Here is a 13,121-nt window from a genome sequence, read left to right as displayed (position 1 = left end):
AGCTTTCGCAAATTTCAACAAACCATGTAAGTCCGACTTTTATTTCGAAATATGTACCGGAAACGTCGCTGTACGCGGGTTAACTTGTGAGTATTTCGCGTCGTGCTTGAAAGGACTGAAGTCTTGCAGCGGCTCAGACTTGAGGAGTGACAAGTTAACGATGGCAAGAGCTCTTCATCTGTTTGCTCTTCGCTCTTCCCGGTTCTCTGGACGGAGGCAGCAGCTGCTGGCCTGAGCTCACAGCCGACTTACCCTTTTTTCCCCTCACCTCGGAAACAAGCCCAGCCGCCGACTGAAAGCGAGGGGAAGCCTGGATATTCAAGGACATTTTAACGCTACCACATCTACCCTGGCCTTTTCCAGTGGATTGAGGAAACCCAGCGTGTGTTTCTCCGGCGCAGTGATGTGGCCAGATTTTGTAAACACGGGCAGAAACGGCGGTTGATGTCATGTAACACCCCGCCGGGGTTGGATGATGTTTCTCTGCGAGTCATCTCTACGAGTCGTACCCGCAAGTCCCTCGTCTGTCGGAGGGCCAGACGCACGGCGACGTAAAGGAAACCAGTCGCTGACTTTCGATGCTTTCCTGTCAGCTATGGCATCGCCTGCAGACCCCATCAAGTCGGAGGCTGCTTCGTGCTGAAGGAAACCCGTTTTACTGGAGAGATCAGTGACCCCCCCCCTCTCCCCTTCCCTCCCCTCCCCAAACAAGACCCTCCAGGGAAAGCCGATGAACTTTGAGTCGCCGAGTGCTGGATTGTGGTGAAACCAGAGGTGCATCACTACTGTGCATCAGGTATGTGACGAGCACTGCGAGCCATCAATTTGTCATTACCGTGCCGTGCCATGTTGCTAGGTAACTAACTGACGGTGGGTTTACTCCAGTTCAAATTTGACCATCCCTCCCTGAGATGCGACGTCGCCTTAGGTGCATCGTATTCTCCGAGGCTGTGGCGTCCTAACCCTGCCGCCATCAAATGTGTTTTAGAATAACTTTGCATTCCTCCTCCTGAGCTGCAGCGTATTTGTCTGCTGTCATGCAACGGCCCTGTTGCTGTTGCTGTTGCTGCACACGACGGCTCGTCAAAGCCTGGTGAGATGTTCCTGAGAGGGATCCGTGCTGATGGAAACATGCATCTGCTTTAATAACATTTGAAACCAGTGGTGCATTTACTAAGGCCTTATGATCTTCCTCTTTTTGAGCAATCTTTTTTCTTTCTCAGACACTTTCCGGTAACAGCCATGTATGTGTGAGATTTTATCTGAGACCCTGCTGCAAATGACTGCATGCTTGACTTGACATGTGTTCACGAGGAAATGAAGGAGAGCCCAAATCTGACATCTAATCTATGGTTTTGTTTATGGCTCAACTAAAGTCCTGCATGTTACTGTTGCAAGCTTGTTTTTCCTATACCGGAGGCCTGTTTTCTATTTCAATACGACTTTGTGAAATCAAGCATCAAGAGTCACTTCACTTGACTCAGCAGGGCCGGGGGTGAGTCATGGAGGCAGTGCTGACTCGCTGGTCTGTGGCGTCTGTTGTCCAGATGATGGCTCTGCTATGAGGGCAGGAGCTGCTGCTCCACAATCACCCCCCGCCCCCTGTTCGATTTCCAGCGTGTCTTTTAAACTGGGTTCAAATTTGACACTAGATTTGAGCTATCCATGTTACTAATTTGAGATCTGCGCTCAGCCTTTTAAGAACAAGAACTGGCCTGCACTTGGAGTGAGTTGTCAGAGAAAGAATTACAGTACAACACACACACACGGGTTGATACTACTTTGAAAGGTGGCTCTCCTGTTAAAACGTGTTAAAACCTGCGTTGTGTTTCTCGTTTCTGAAGGGTGGTGGATTTGTGTAACACACTCTGCATGAGCCGCTCTGTGATCTCACACATTTCGCTGGCTTTGTCGTGTTCACAGTGAGGTGAAAGCAGCAGCTGGAGTTGTGTTCAGCGCAAGTGAACTTTACACAGATGTCTGCATTGTTTTTGTCAGTCTGTGCTCTGAAGAGGCATTGCTCTTTTCTGAGTTTCTTGTGGTTTTAACTTTTAGAGAGACGTGACTCACATTTTCTGTCTGAAGCAAAATGTAGCCATTAAACTACAAAAAGCTGCTGGTAGCTGGCGGGATATTTTTTTCATTACTTTCATGAGGACGTACAACATAAACAGGGCTCGCTGATGCTACTGACTGTTCTTCAGTCGCTGAAGTGCCACTCTGATGATTAAAGTGCCTGAAGTGAAGGCCATCGCTTGCAGCATCAGCATCACTCATGACCTAGAATTCATGTGACTGCCCGCCACCTTCTTTACCGTTTACTACAAACATGACCTTTAAGAGGCTGTAGGCGTTTGAAGATATTTTTTTTTTATTTTTTTTATTTACTGGAGGACTTCCTTCCCTTTCCCCTACAGTCACACACAAATGTGTTGTACATGGGCGGGGCTGCTCAAATGTGCAAATCTCTATGGTGTCTTTCAAGCTCAGTTTGTCTCGTCCTCATCCACTTTGTGTCACCGAACACAACATTTGATATTGTAACTGATTAAAAGTATTCTGTTAAATGTCTGTTGAGCAGTAGACGTATGTAGTACTGCAATTAGTCTGCATAGTGATAGTTGTAGTTGTTCAGCTTAATTAACCAAGCTCTCCAATAAGGTCAGACTGGAAAAGTATTCAACATGAGGAAACAGACGGTGCAAAAACACTTCTATCGCTCTTCTATCACAAATTCCTATCAGTATTTTTTTGGTGTTTTCAGTACAAATTCACGAAGTTGTACTGAAGCAAAGCTTTGTGAATTTGTACGTCTTGCTAGACGTCGTTAATTCCTCTTCTTGCTTACTGCTGTGTAAGTTTGTATTTCGTTTTTTAACATGTATTTTAATGATTCCTCTTTTAGGTTTTTTTTTTTTTTTTTTTACACTAAGCGTTATGGGTAGCTCCTTCAAGCTGGTTCTGCAGCATTGCAGAGGTGCAGACAGGACTTTAGAAAGTCTTTGAGACTTCTCTCAACAGTTGACTTATTTCACATTAGTCCTAACCCTTAGATAAATATACACTGGGGGTATATTTGTACATGTGTTTGTGTGTGTGTGTGGGGGGGGGACTTGGCAAACCTGTGAGTATAGAGCTCTTTTTAGTTCTTCCCTGCAGGGTTACATTTCTTTTGGCAGTTTGCCTTAATGTTTTAGTTTAAGGAGCTTATTTTTGATGCGTTTTTAAGTAGCCAGGCATAAAAAAACACCTTGCTTATGCTATAGATATATTAACATTAAACTATGCTGAATATAGTTAAAATCTGTGATATCCATCCTCTAGACAAGGGCTCACTAGAATCTCATTTCAGAAGTAATTTGAACGGATTTGAAATATTCATTCAGTTTAAAAATCGTTTGAGCTATTTTTCTAAAAATTTAGTTTTAACTTGTAATTAATTTGCAGCTTCAGGGCTGTTAATTTAGATGCAGCTATCGTCCTGTTGTCAAGATCTGACATTGTTTGAGTTTAGTGCAACGTTGTGAGGATTTCTATACGTTGACTTCTACTGTACGTGGATTAAACCTGCAAAGTATTCCTTTGTGGGTTTAATCCACGTACCAGGAAGGAATACTGGAGAGTAGTAGTCGAGAGGCTGAGACCTGATAGCTCTCCAACTCTCAGGTGTCTCTCTTGAATATGACAAGCACAACATCAGACCCCTGAAGGAGAAAGAGTGGAGGTGATTATGAATCAGCCCACTGTCCGTGCAGTTGAGATTTTTGTATGCGGCCGTGTCTTTTGTTCCCCGTTCGCCAGTTGTTGAATTGAAGCAGCCCTGACGCTGTTATTTTTTTCTTTTTTCTTTTTTCTTTTTTCCTTTAGACGACACAAAGTGGAGACACTGCGACAACAGTTTTGATGGATGAGGATAATAATTGCTAACCGCGTTCAGACACTGTGCCAATGTTTGCTCATTCATGTCACACAGGTCTCTTTTCCAAGACTAAAATTACCCGCCGCTCCATTGATGCTACACAGTTACGGGAGTGCCCGACAACCTCCTGATGGTCAGGAGGTAAACGCTGTGAATACACGCTGTATGACTGAGCGACGGTGGAGTGGAAAATTCCTGACAGAAGAGCCCGTAGCTTTTAGACATGTGCCCCGGCCTTGTTTGAGTATTCATAGCTCTGTGTGGTTTCTATCAGTGTTTTTTTTTCCCCCTGCATGTGACAAATCATCTGTGTTCCTACAGTTAACCCCCGGTTTACTTGCGACTCTCTAAATAACCCTCCCATTAATAAGAACACACATGACAAACAAGCCACGGAGTAACTGCATGTTAGTCGAGGGAGCGAGACGAGACGCACTTCCTGCCAGCTAAAGTTCGAATGACGTATGCAGCTGCTCACCACATCTTTTGGTTCCATGTGTGTACAATTTGAGCTGATTATCAGATGAGATCACAGGCACAGGAAGAATGAAGAAACACCAGAAACACACATTAAAATGAATTACATTGACTGTGAGTGAATGAGCTCCGGCTGCCCTGATATGATCCCCTGAAGATGTACGTGTCTAAATTTACTCGTTTGTGTCGTAATCTGATATTTTCTCAAATCACATTGCTCCATTTCGACTTACTTCGTAAAAAACCTGTTGTGTAACATCGTAATTTCTTCAAGACATTTAGTACAGTTTGTTTAAGGATGGTCTTGGCTCTTTACGTGGACCAGACTGTGGACTATTTTGGACATTTATTGCATGCTGATATTCTGCGTCTCGTATCCCACCCACCATATAGCACAATCTCTGTCACTCATACCCAAGACAAGGTAGCAGTATAATCTCAAAGACTGCTGATAAGATGCAGTGGATGTGGTGGCAGAGCTGGAGCTGTTAAAACAGAAGCGATTACTGATATTCTCATTTACCTTTTTCCTGCCTTATTAAAATGGACAAACATGCCAGACCTAACATTTCTAGTGTTTATTTCCCGGAGTTGCTGAATTCTTCTTCAAATTGTTATTGTGCTATTTCGGTTGCGTGATTGTTGAGAAAAGTCCATTTATAGCACGGCTCGGCGCGTAATCTGGGAATTCAATTGTGCTCAAAGAGAGACTCTTAAGGTCATAGACGAGATTCACAACAAGCCCACAGATGATAACGTCCACATACAAACAGTCGTGTCACGTTAGCTTCACATCTCTGTGATTGATTTTCACTGGCTCTGACGGCACCGGGAGGGATTTTCACCGGTTGTGACTGCATTCTCTGTTAAAGTGTAAAATCATCAACAAAGCGCGCTTCAGAAAATATCACATGGGCTGTATTTATTTTCTGTTAGAGGACACGACTGTTAGGTTGTTTGGTTACTGAAGCAGGAAGTGGCTCTAGCGAACTAGGTCTTAACCGTTGTTCTGGGTTGTTTTGTCAGATAACAGGATAGGGCGCTTTTTAAGATGAGACTTAATGCTTTCTTTTTTTTATTAATCAGAAGGGGTGACCATTTCAACATGTAGGGTGATAATATAAGTGACGGCTTCCCTGGCACTCATCATGATCAGTCTTAACATCTCATTTGGAACTGGGTAACTGGGTATGATTCAGACAAAGAACATCCTGTTTGCACTGCACACACCTGTGTTATTTATAAAAAAAGGCATTTTCTTCAAAGTCTAGCATTTTGACATTCTGTAAATCACCTCTTCTGGTCGATAGAGTCTTTTTTTTTATTTTTTTTCCCCAGCCAGAGCTTTGGGTGGTCGGTACAAATGCCACGTGGGAGAGCTACCAGTCAACTGTGGACATTTTTAACTTAATCAGTGCACTCCTACTTTAGACATGAAAGTCCTGATCCTGTAGTAAACAGTAGAAAGTGTTGTATACTATAAGGTTTATAAGGCCCCTTGAGGTAAACGTGTCATTGGTAATTTTCGGCTTTAAATAAAACTGACGTAACAAGTCTGTGTGATCAGGTGCTGACTTGTTTCACGGTGAAAACTTGAATGAGCAGCGTCATTGTCTCATTATATATTTAGAATGACAAATGACTAACTTTCATAGTGGGCAGATTGGTCTGTACAGGCCTATTTAAAGAGCACATCAGAGAAGGTTAACTATTTCACCAGCCAGTAATGTATTTGTGGAAACCGTTCAGGCACCTGCAGGGATTTGAAGCAGTCCTGAAAAACCATTTATGATGTCCTCTTATTGGAGTTTGGGGACCTGTTGCCTGCTGGCTTGCTATCTGAAGGTCTAATTTTTCTTTTAATTCATCTTGAGTGGACAATCAGGCTTCATGACAGTACTTCAGATGAGCCTCCATCTTGCACCTGGGTTCCAGCCAAACAGTGAAGGGAACATTGTGTTTTCTCTGCGTCTCGAGCTCCTCGGACTCCATCTTTCTCCCCCAAGCCTCCCTCTCTCCCTCCCTCCCTCTTCAGCCTCCTCGAACAAAGCAGGTGATGCTAATGCTGGTGTCGAGCTGTTGACAGGGACAACAGGGGCACAACCTGTCCCCACGCATCCGTGATGAGCCAGCTGATGAATGGCACATCATTGCTAATGCTCCTACAGCGGTGTTGTCTGGGAAATGAGACGAAGGCAAGCGCTTTGTGCGCGTCTTCTCCATATCCCCCTTCCCTTTGGACGCTAGATTTTCTGCCTATGTGGGTGGACTCCGAAGAAGAGCTGAGGTCTTTTTATAGCACTCGTACACCGTCTTGTGTCCTTACTTGAGTTTCATTTTATGGAAGAGGAATCAAGTCTGTTGTGTGCATCCCGACAGGGAAGGGGGTGGTTTCACTGTGATTTTCATCAGGCTTGCATATGAAGTGAAATCAAGGCTGACACACACCCTCTCTGCTGAGAAACTTCTTGACTCTGCTGCAGAAAGAGGCAAAGTTGGTGTGTTAGCTAATCTAATCTGCAGGGAGCAGATTGCCCCACCCAGTCCATGAAGAAATTACTGGTTAGTGGAGCTGCCTGCTTTTTCCATCATTTCCACATTAATTGTGAAACGGTCGCTCATCGAGTGTTTATGTGAGATGTTTAATGTCTGTCTTTACAGCTTTTAAACCAGAGTGGCACGTGTAGCCATATGCCATTTAATGTATGTTTGTGTTTTGTTCTATCCTCGTTCTACCCCCCCAGCCCTTGCGGCGCTCTGAGTCACATGGATCATGTAAAATGAAAGCGACAGCCCTGCTTCATGTCACTTTACCCACGCTCTTCTTTCTTTTCCACTGGCCACAGACACCTGATTTCTCTGAGCCTAAAAATAGACTCCTTCAGACCCCAACCCCCCCCCTCCCCTCGCTTCCCGTCTTTCCCTTTTTTACTCCCACTGCATAGGCTTTTATTGGGAGGCCTGTCTGCGTTAACCGCTCTTCTATGTGCCAAACAAAGACTCACTTCTCCATTCAGAGTGGTGTGTGAGAGAGAAGAGATGTCAGAACCCTTTATTGTATAAAACCGAGAGTTTGTGGTTTTCACAAGCTGTGATAAGAAAATCCCAAAGCATGTGTTTTCCACAAGGCTGGAAATCTGACCTCAATTAGAACCCACTGAAATGTTTGCCAAAGTCATAGGATCAAGAGCATCTTTGAAAATGGCCATTTATGGTCAGTATGAGAGTCCGCTTCACTCTTTCGCTCCGTGGGTAGGACCCTTTTGGGAAGGCTGCATTATTTGTGTTGCACAAGAGGGTTTGGGGTATTTCACCAAAGGGCAGAAGACGGCCTCAGCTTTTCACGAGCAGCTTCTTCTATCACTACCACAGTTGATTTGCACGGTGCACGGTGTCCCTGAATAAACATGCTTCCTAACTAAACAGATCATTTGAATTTAAGACAGATAGAACACAGTATGTAAGCAAAAGCTGAAACAAATGCAGATTACTGTTAGGTCGGAGCTGCAACTCCCTTTTTGTTTTGAAGGTCTAGGTTTTGCAGCCAGTTCAACTTGAAGTTACTTTTGTATTGTTGCACCTATAAATATGCCTTAACATTAAAAAACAAAACAAAAAAACAGCTGGTGCAGTGAATGCACAGATCAAACACTATTTCAAGTTCATTGTCCCTGCAGTGTACTTTTCGCCCGAGACTTGTTTTGTTTCGTCTGTCCTTTGTTCACGCGCAGTTTTCCTTTGAAGTTGTCAAAGTACACATTGTTGTAAACCCACTGCTAGATATATGAAACAAGAGGTGTCAGAGGCCTGCGAGGTTAATCTTAAACTACACGAAGAAAACTTGCATCATAATTTCACAGGGCATAGGGCATTTTTAACCCTCCACCGAAGCAGGTAGAAGCAGGCTTGTCCTCACACTCGTTTTAAGTATTAGCAGTAGAAACAGCATTTGACAGCAGCCTGTTTGGCCTGCGAAGCCCAGATTGCTGTACTTAGCCCTTTTCAGTTTTTTAATCCTGCGTTCTGTTACATAAGGAGCGTCTCCTGCATGTAAAGCCGGCTGCGGTGCGAGCGGTCGGGGGACAACGGAGACGGGACAGAAGTGAAAGTGGAGACAGGAGAAACGGGAGAAAGAAGTATCAGCCCCGGCAGCGCCTGGTCTATACTTCCCTCGTCACTCTGACTTCATCTTGGCAACCAATAAGGAAAGGGCCCTCTGTGTCTCCATGGTAACCGCCCCGTTGAAGCAATGATGGAGAGGATAAAAGGGGCTGAAAAGGAAATACGTCTTTGCCTAAGGCGAAACATTTTTCTTCACAAGTTTTGTTGAGTATAACTCATTTTTCTTCCTTCACGTGGTTGTTCCAAAAATCTTGTTTTGCTGCGCTACAGCTCGTAAGAGCAGTTAATTTAAATGTAAGGGAAATATATCAATCTGATAACACAGTGTAAACTTTTTATATAAAATACTCCTGGAAACCAGTTGATCTTCAGTAGATTTTCTGGTTGAATACGTATGAATCTGCCACGGCCATTATAATGTAGGCGTCGTCTCACTGCAATAATGAGTCTCAGCCACATCACTGTACAGTATGTCATCTGATCAGAGCTACTTTGCACTATTGTGAGAGATTGCCAGTGGCAGTGATACTGGAAATCCATTTGTTGCTGTTGTTCATCCTTTGTGTCATGCTTCTGTGCTGCCAGTGGTGAGAAAGTACCCAGCAGTAGGTGCCACATCAGCGTCAAGGCCTTAATTTGCATCAGGATCTCGTTGCTGTCCAACACTCACGGAGGCACCGGCGGGGATGTTTGCCTAAATGTGCAAGAGCGTTCTCTTGTCCTGTGGTCTACATGGATTACTTAATGGAATGGACAAAATGTTAGTGTAGCGATGCTTTCCTTTTTCCGCGTCTGCTGGAGTTACATAAGACCCCTCTCCGCTCGGTTGATTTGGGCTGTCTGAGCGCGCTCGGAGAGAATGACAGCGAGGGGAGATCCTCGTTTAACCTTGGGACGTAACCGATTAATCCGAGCGTAATTTGCATATAAGGTCATCTAATTTTGGATTTCGGAGTGAAGCGTGGTGTTGATTAGAGACCGAGTTGGTATGTAACTGGCCCATTTTGGAGAACGGTGGGCTGGTTTGAGCACCGCTGAGGCGTGAAGGAAAACAATGGCTCCTGTTATTAAAGAAGCTTAAAGTTCTCAGCGTTCAGCAGGCACCAGATTTGTTTGGGTTGAATTTTAATTACATGCTACGGGGCTATAAAATCGAAAACTTTGCTTATTCTCATTTGATCCAGATTTACTACTTGGCCTTGGACGGGATTCATGTTTACCATAAGATTTTGTACGTTATTTAAATATAAATCGGACAATCCGACTGTATTTGCTAGTTATATTGCTGCACCAGCTGTATGTGGCTTTCTTTTACAGTCATTTATTGCTATATGCGATATTTACAATCAGTAAATGAGCACCTGTGACACTCTCTGACATCCTCCATGCAGAGTAGTTGAAGAATATCTTGTAGGTTGTTAATGCACCTCTATCTCTGTAGTAATCAGAGTTTGGCTCCTCTCACGACGCCTTATTCCACTGTGCGTGTGCTCTGTAGTTGTTCTTCTTCGTTCCCTCCCTGTGTAGGATCATTTTTAGAAGCAGCTCCAACTTGCAGGGCCACTGTAGGAGGAAGAGGAGGAAGAACACAACGTAGGAGATGCTCACAGGGTGTCAAGTATTTTTAGCTTTCCCCTTGTACCGCGATGATGAGTAAGGAACAAGGACAGGTTGTGCATCCCAACTCTGTAGCCTGCAGAATAGCATGAGGGATGGCCACCATGGCAGCTCGCTGCGTTTATTGCACAGGAACAAGATGACGCCCCATCGTTTTACGTGATCATATTGTTTTGTCGGCTTGTGCCACTGCTCTGTTGCAGGTTTTGTTTTATTGTGCTCGTGTTAGGAGATCTTATTGTGTCGCATCCGTCTGTTTTATTAGCTCGGCTCAAAACGAGTCTAAATAATGGATCACCCAAAATGTTTTCCTGCCTTTCTTTGAGCGATGCACTGTGTGGTGTAGCATACAAAGCATCCCGACCACTTTTTAAATATGGGTAAAGGGTGAATGTCTGCTAACCCTTCCTGGGCTTTATTGAAGTCAAGCCAAGTCGAACGTCGTCTTTGTCCACCCTATCTGCACCTGTACGGTCTATAGAAATATTCAAGTAAGGTAATTAGCACATCTGAATTCATAGATGAGGATAAAAGTAGACTGTCTGGAGTTAGAATTAGGGAAGCACCGAAATGAAAATTCGTGGCCGAAAACCGAAAATGAAGAAACTGAAACACCGAAATTATTTGTACCGTTGCGTTTATGGCTATCAGGGCATTGCAATTGCATAAATTAATATTAATGTGTCAAAGAATAAATCATTTACAAAATTATGAAAATATTTATTTAGCACATTCCAACAATGCACAATATTTCAAGGATTTCAAGGATTTCAAGGATTCTTTATTGTCATTTCAACACATGTTGGTACATGGGATGGAACGAAATTAGTTTCTCTGGTCCCGATTCAAGCCATAGCAGAAATAGAAAATAGAAAAGTATAAATATAAATATAAATAAAATTGACTAACTAAGAATTGTACAAAAAAAATAAAATATCAAGAAGTAAATAAAATATCAAGAAATAAATAAATGGAAATCAGCATTGATCCACTGTGGGGTTAGACTGAGCATATTTGTTTTTATTTTTATTAAGAAAAATTGGTGCACACACAGCTTTAGAAAAATATCGCTGTCAATTTAAGAAAGACGGTAGTCTTAATTGAAGTTGTGCTTGTCTGTGGATGTGTGCCACTGAACGGGCATGTCGCAATAAAGAGTGAAAAAAAAAAAGATGAACGTTTGTCTTGCTGTTTGCTTTGGAGGTGCAGCAGATAAATGATTAGACTAACATCTACCAACATTTTTTTTTTTTTTTACCAATGGCACGCAATCTACCCGCACTGCCTTCGCGATCTACCGGCTGATCTCGACGTATTAGACACCCCTGCCAAGCCCGAGCTGGCTGCGTTTTTAGCCTGCGTCAACACAACATCACACCGTCTTGTTTCGGTGTTAAAAGTCTTTCGGCCAAAAACCAAAAATGCACTTTTCAATGGCCGAATATTGGGTGCATCCCTAGTTAGAATATAATTTGTTTAGGTGTAAGTTTGAGGTGTAAATCAAGTTTTACTGTGTCAGGTGTGATTAATAGCTTTTATCTTTTGCCTCTTACGAGACACACCACCAGATAGAGAAGTCTAATCTCTGTAAAGCGCAGCCTTAGATAAGAACTTTGTCAATGTTGTTTGCTTCATGGTCTCTTTGGTGGCTGCAGGTGCACGGTAAACTCCCTCGCTCAAAGCCGTGTGGCAGACGCATAGCAGCACAAGCGGCATTGTCTTAAGCCTTTTGACATTTTAACTGGATTGGGGGAGTAAGCCCATCAACTCAATCAAGGGTTCTTGTCACAGGCCGAGTCCGTGTTTGTAGTGGTTGCCATAGCTGAAGTTGTCTCTGCGATATCAAAGCAACACTGTGAAACTGATCTATGGTATTTTGGGCCGTTCAGGGGCTAACATTTTCCACTTGTATTTTAAAGGGGTCCTGACTCCGGTCAGTCATGAGGGAAATCCTGCCTCCCTCCCCCAGCTCCTCTGGGATTCACCACCTTCTCTGGTTCTCCGCCTCAGCGTGGTGTTCAGTAAAACATGGCTAAATTTAAAGGAGTGCTTCCATAATGGCCTTTGGGAAAAGCCTCCTGTGAGTCAACGCTAACCTCTCAGCGTTCTGCTCTGCATTAGACATCGGCCCAGCTGCTGCTCTCTGTCCTAATCCGTGCATGAACCGTAGCTTTCAGACCTAAACTACCTAAACAATACGAGGCATCTTCAGACAGATTAAGTAATTCCACTTTCATTGTTGTAGTAAAGCAGAACCTGTAGTGACGTCTGAATGAAGCTACATTTCGCAATTGATGGATAATCCAGTCTTTGTTACGTACGGAAAGCAATCATCTGTTCATGACTCTTTAGAGGTGAGCAGATGTGCTCATTTCAGAGCGCTCGTTTGTTTATGGCGACTCCTGTAGTCACACAGATGCAGCAGTGATTACGAGCATCATCCCTACAGCTCCTGTGGTATTAGGCATCATATTGTCTGGAAGGTTTCAGCATATTGACGCAGATGATGTCCAACCAGTGCCTCTGAAAGAGCTTTTAGTCCTTGTCAAGTGTCTAATTCAGCTCTGACACAGCTATAAAAGTAAATAACATAATTTTAAACAGTCAGCCTCGTTTCTTGTTGAGTCCATTTCAGAGGTAGCATTATACACAACAGGGCGCGCGGCCCTGCCACAGCTGGCCACATTTTTAACAGGCTCTAGAAACGGTGAAGGGCAGAGGTACAAAAACGCAGTCGCCACCGGCTTAATGCTTTTTTGTCGGAAACAGGAGCAGGAAGATGGGAGGCTGCTGTGTGATGAGCGGCGTGCATTGGCGTGTGCTGCTGTTGCGTCACCGCCTACAGGGGGGGCAGAGACTGTATTTTTAGAAGGGAATGAGCATATTCTCTGAGCAAACAACGTCAAGCACTCTGCTTGCGTATGCTTGGATTATTGTGACCGGGCTATTTTTAAGCTCCGTGTGTGAGAGTGCTTTTTTTTTCTGG

General features: G+C 43.8%; 1 protein-coding gene across 5 annotated transcripts in view; it reads left to right on the top strand.

Annotated features, from left to right (window-relative positions):
* The first annotated feature begins 112 nt into the window (after window positions 1-112).
* Window positions 113-13,121, top strand: part of LOC311492739 (membrane-associated phosphatidylinositol transfer protein 2-like) — a 38,484-nt gene continuing 25,475 nt past the window's right edge. For all 5 annotated transcript variants that reach the window (XM_084551121.1, XM_084551118.1, XM_084551120.1 and 2 more), the window contains exon 1: window positions 113-796. The gene's annotated coding sequence lies outside the window, so the exon portion shown is untranslated. The remainder of the gene's footprint in view (window positions 797-13,121) is intronic.

This window comes from Chelon labrosus, assembly GCF_963514085.1.
Source record: "Chelon labrosus genome assembly, chromosome: 9".
Classification (NCBI taxonomy): domain Eukaryota; kingdom Metazoa; phylum Chordata; class Actinopteri; order Mugiliformes; family Mugilidae; genus Chelon; species Chelon labrosus.
Note: the sequence above shows the minus strand (reverse complement) of the source record. Positions and strands in the feature narration are given on the sequence as shown.